This window comes from Xiphophorus maculatus, chromosome 14 (assembly GCF_002775205.1).
Source record: "Xiphophorus maculatus strain JP 163 A chromosome 14, X_maculatus-5.0-male, whole genome shotgun sequence".
Taxonomy (NCBI): Eukaryota; Metazoa; Chordata; class Actinopteri; order Cyprinodontiformes; family Poeciliidae; genus Xiphophorus; species Xiphophorus maculatus.
Window position 1 is genome coordinate 21,164,801 of NC_036456.1, and position 6,001 is coordinate 21,170,801.

A 6,001-nucleotide genomic window follows, 5' to 3' on the forward strand; every position below is an offset into this window, starting at 1 on the left:
TTTTATACAATAAATTCCTGTGAAAATAGCTCTAGCAGTTTTGTAATGTCATCAGATGTCAGGTGTTGTTTGTTCAGAGACGTGATCATCAGCTGCTGATCTGGATTCAGCAGCAGGAAAGATGTTACTGGATCCATCACATCTGCTGGACATGAAACCAGAGGCACAAGTTGCCAGAACTTCAGACCCGGTCCATTGTTCACTAAATCATCAACTCAGAAATGTTTTCAGTCTCAAACTGAGGGATGTTGTGGCTGTGATCAGAGATCTTTACCCACAGCAGCAAACTTTGCTATCTTTACCAGATTCCTTTTTATTTTTTATTCATTCACTCAACAATAATTATGAATAGTTCATTTAACTAATAAAATACATCATGAATGAAAAGGACAGAAAAAAGAATAAACTAATATCTGTCCCCTATTCACATAAAAGATAAATAAATATAGAACAAACCATCATCCTGATGTTTAACCAGGTTAGTTTTAGCTGCTGGTGAGGAAACTGTCAGCCTCTAACCTGCAGCCTCTGAGTTCAGCTGAACTGAGCAGGAAGCTGAGCAGCAGCTTCTCCTCTGGAACCCAATTATTTTACAGTCTGAACTAGTAGACTTCATGATTTTTATTTTATTTTATCAAGGCAACCATTAAAAAGCACCAATAATATTGTTGGCTACAGCAACCAGACTTTATGTTTCCCTAAAAGCTTTTAACTAATAAATGTGTCGTAGTCAGAGAGAGAGAGGCTCATTCCACATGGGAAGCTTTTTCCTGGGTTCAGTCGGTTTTACCATGAAAACTGATGTTGCCCCAAAATTGTTGCCCCAAAATTAAAAATTAATTAAAAATTATTCAACTTGTTCTTGACAAAAACTGTGAAAGTTCTTGGATCCAACAAAAAGAAAAACCAGCAAGTCTGGAGAGTAAATCCAGGTTCTGAACCCTGGACCTTTGGCTTGTCGGTCGGCCTCATCAGGGTTGCAGTTCTTCATTCTGGTGCCGGCTCGGTTCTTCTCTCCAAACCCAGATGGTCTTCAGAACCTCTGATCCTGATGTGCAGGGCCGTGCAGAGACCTATGGAGGGTCAGGGGCTCAAATTTAAAAAGGGCCCCATTGAGCAAAAACTCCGTACAACAACACAGCAACAACCCATATGAACCAAGAATCTAACTGGATCCTACTGGATCGTCGCCATCATGCAGGAAATGCAAAGCAAATCTAGTCTCTATTTTCCCCAACAGGTAAAAAGTTTCTGTTTCTGCTGCTGACAGTCCTGGAGGGCTGAGCTGATCTGAGACTGTAGCTGTTAAACAGACCAGAGGAGAGAAGGTCAAAGGTCATGAAGTTATGAAATAAGCTAATTTGCTGCCATTTTACTAATGAAGCCCTAATAATATCTATTTAACCTCTAGAACAACCTGGCTGCAGACTGATTTATAGATCAGAAACTCAAAGGGGTTAAAACTATATAATAGTTTGATGTTAAACCTCTAGATCTAGAATTATAAGACTGGGATATCAAGGCAAAGAAAACTCAGTAGCTGCTGGTAGGGGCCATTCAGGGGCCTCCAGACACTCAGGGACCTCCAGTCACTCAGGGGCCTCCAGACACTCAGGGGCCTCCAGTCACTCAGGGGCCTCCAGACACTCAGGGGCCTCCAGACATTCAGGGGCCCCTAGAAATGGTCTAATTGTAACACAGACCATAGATCTAAACCTGTAGCATCATTTATAGAGAATAACAATGTTATTACATTTTATTTAATGCATCAGCTGAGAAAAATAAATAGTACATTTAGGATTTAACTAGGACGTTTACGTTGTAAAAGTTTAAAGAATCATCTTGATAGTTTGATTGTTGTGTTACCATGGTTACAATATGGTGTAATCTCTGTGTTTGAATTGGGTTTGTTCACAAATACATCACAGCCAATAACCAATAATCAGTGATTGATTTTAAACTGGGCCAATAAACCTGGTCTCCCTCTCACAGATTCACCTGATCGACATTTAAACATGTTAGTGATGCTGAGGTTCTTAGTAGGACGGGGGGTTCTGGCTAAGGCCCCATATTACCTTGGGCCGGCCCTGGAGGAACAGCTGCTGCCATGCACATCTCTGGAATCCACCTGGAATCTACCTGGAATCTACCTGGAATCTACCTGGAATCTACCTGGAATCCACCTGGAATCCACCTGGAATCCACCTGGAATCTACCTAGAATCCACCTGGAATATACCTGGAATCCACCTGGAATCTACCTGGAATCCACCTGGAATCTACCTGGAATCTACCTGGAATCCCCCGGTGGCCCCTGTCAGTCCCCCGATGCTTTGGAGACATTTTGGTTCATTTCATTGTGGCATGTTTGGCTTTTTGCTGCGGTTCTGATTATTGCTACAATATTTTCTCTGATGTTTATTTCATGAACTCTAATTGGGCCGAATCTTCCTTTAACACTTGAGGTTCTGCAGTAACTTCTGTTTACAGCCCAGAACCTCCAGGGCTTTAACCCGCCTGGTAGAAACGGTAAGGAGAAGCAGAGAACAGAGAGCAGGTGGTACCGGGTGGTACCGGGTGGTACCAGGTGGTACTGGGTGGTACCGGGGCTTTGAGCTGCATCACTGTGACAGTCGGTACCGGTTCTTTATATCAGGATGTCTGGTTCTGACCCACAGCGGTGGGACCGACTCAGACTGCATGTTACGAACATTTAGTGCAGCACTGGGGCAGTTAGTGAAGCACTGGGGCAGTTAGTGAAGTACGGGGGCAGTTAGTGCAGCACTGGGGCAGTTAGTGCAGTACTGGGGCAGTTAGTGCAGCACTGGGGCAGTTAGTGAAGTACTGGGGCAGTTAGTGCAGTACTGGGGCAGTTAGTGCAGCACTGGGGCAGTTAGTGCAGCACTGGGGCAGTTAGTGCAGTACTGGGGCAGTTAGTGCAGCACTGGGGCAGTTAGTGCAGCACTGGGGCAGTTAGTGAAGCACTGGGGCAGTTAGTGAAGTACGGGGGCAGTTAGTGCAGCACTGGGGCAGTTAGTGCAGTACTGGGGCAGTTAGTGCAGCACTGGGGCAGTTAGTGAAGTACTGGGGCAGTTAGTGCAGTACTGGGGCAGTTAGTGCAGCACTGGGGCAGTTAGTGCAGCACTGGGGCAGTTAGTGCAGCACTGGGGCAGTTAGTGCAGTACTGGGGCAGTTAGTGCAGCACTGGGGCAGTTAGTGCAGCACTGGGGCAGTTAGTGAAGTGCTGAGGCAGTTAGTGAAGTACTGGGGCAGTTAGTGCAGTACTGGGGCAGTTAGTGAAGTACGGGGGCAGTTAGTGCAGCACTGGGGCAGTTAGTGCAGTACTGGGGCAGTTAGTGCAGCACTGGGGCAGTTAGTGCAGCACTGGGGCAGTTAGTGAAGTACTGGGGCAGTTAGTGCAGCACTGGGACAGTTAGTGAAGGACTGAGGCAGTTAGTGAAGTACTGGGGCAGTTAGTGCAGCACTGGGGCAGTTAGTGCAGCACTGGGGCAGTTAGTGCAGTACTGGGGCAGTTAGTGCAGCACTGGGGCAGTTAGTGCAGCACTGGGGCAGTTAGTGAAGTACTGAGGCAGTTAGTGAAGTACTGAGGCAGTTAGTGAAGTACTGGGGCAGTTAGTGAAGTACGGGGGCAGTTAGTGCAGCCCTGGGGCAGTTAGTGCAGCACTGGGGCAATTAGTGCAGTACTGGGGCAGTTAGTGAAGTACGGGGGCAGTTAGTGCAGCACTGGGGCAATTAGTGCAGTACTGGGGCAGTTAGTGCAGCACTGGGGCAGAATGATGAAGTTAAAGTCAGAAGTTTCTGTGTTTAGGGCAGAAAAGGTTTTTATTGCAGAACAAAATAAATGAAAATGTTTTTTCTAACTTCAACTTCAGATGTACGTTTTTATTCACAAGCCAGTGAATGTTGGAAAAAAATTCTTATCTTTCCATAATCTGATAGAGGATGAAGTTCTGCCCTCCTCTTCCTCACCATGGAGTCTGAACAACATGGAGGCAGAAACTGAGTCATTATTAGACTGAGGGCAGCCAGACTAGTTTATTTAGAGAAATTATTATATTTAGATCAATATTATTGCTGAGGTTAACAAGCAGGCCTTCTGACACACAGATAAAACAATAAAAATATAAATAAAGACACTTGGGTCTCAAGGATAGATGGGGCCTCAGCCCCCCGCTGGCCCCCTTTCTGCACGTGCCTGATGGGCCCAGATGTGTCATGGCGGAGGCTTTGGAGGCGTCTCAGATGTTGTGTTGATCTGATCCAGAGAGTTTTTCTCCCTCATCATTTTCCTGTGGAATCAGGACAGACTGATCTGGTTCAGAGGTTCCTCTCCTCCATCCTCCATGTTTAATGTTTCACTGCAGCACAGCTGATCCAATAACTGATCCTGCTGAGCCTCCAGCTGCTGCAGAACCTGCTGATCACCTGATCAGTTAATGCAGCAGCAGAGAAACACCTGGAACATTCAGAGCAGTTAGAGAGCTCTGCTCTCAGAAACTATGTGGGGTCAAAGGTTGTGATGCCAACACGCCGTAAAGCTAACAGCTCAATGTAATGTACAACATGGGTCGTCCATCTTGTTGCTTAGTAACCATGTATTTGGGATTAAAGCACTGAGGAAGGCTGGTTTGTGCAGGTTGTTCTGACTTTGTGCCTCCATCAATATTCTACCAACATGGAGTCCATGGCTGTTACAGAAGCAGACAGAGACTCTGGTGGTTTGGAGTCCCAGCAATGTTATTTACTAAAACTTGTAAATCGTTGATAATTTACCAAACTACAGTGAAGTGAAAACTTCAGTGATTCAGCCCTGATGTACAGAACACATGAACTTATCAATTGGTTTAAAACAGAAGAAAAACACAGAATAAAGATAAACTGCTGCACAACGACCAGTTTAATCTGTATGAGTAGTTCCTGAGTTAGAGACGGTGAGAAACTCAGGAGGGAGAAGAGCTGCTGCTCCTTCACACCGAGAGGAGCCAGTTGAGGCTCAGGCATCTGGTCAGGACGACTCCTGAACGCCTCCTGGTGAGGAGTTCAGGTCCCACCGGGAGGAGGGGAAAACCGGGACACGCTGGAGGGACGATGTTCCTCTGGATGGATGGATGGATGGATGGATGGATGGATGGATGGATGACACACATGCAGCACATGGATACATTTCTGTGAAAATAGACAACAATAATGTATATAAACTAATATTTGTCTGATATCCTAATTAATGTTCATATAATAAACCATGAAGGTTTTTTTCTGTTATTCACTTTGTCTTCCTGAACATCTCTTTCCAGCAGCTCCCACCAGGGGGCGCCACAGCAGATCCTCTTTCTCCATCTTCTGTCCTCCTTTATCTCCTCTCTCTCTACATCAGGGGGTCCAAAGTGGGTTCTGGAGGTTCTGGAGGTTCTGGAGGTTCTGGAGGTCCGGCATCCTGCATGTTTTAGTCTCTCCCTGGTTTAACTCACCTGGATCCAACGATGATCATTAGAGGCCTAAGATGAACTTTGACCTGCTGAAAGGTTGTTGGTACCAGCAGGGAGGGAACCAGAACCTGCAGGATGCCGGGCCTCCAGGACCCACTTTGGGCTCCACTGATCTACATCAGGAACCTTCTCTGGTTTCCTCTGTCCCTCCTCTACAACGTCTCCATGTTCAACATCCTTCGTCCAATTGTACTAATGTAGTGAATCATTTATGTCAGATATTTGGACACATTTCCATTTAGTATTGAATATAAACAATAGTAAACACTGTCCTGCTTTTCATTGCTGTTATTAAGGTGGTTCCTGAGTGAAATGTGAGTTTCATCCTGTGAAGGTTTGTCTGCTGCTCTGATCCCTTGATGTGGAGGAAGGAGGCGGGTTCAGCTCAGTAACAGCAGCTGAACTGAAGCTGAACTGATCAGTCAGAGCTACGATGAGACCAACATCTCTAGCAGCTTCACTCTGTAAGTACAAACACTTTATGATCCGTTTGGG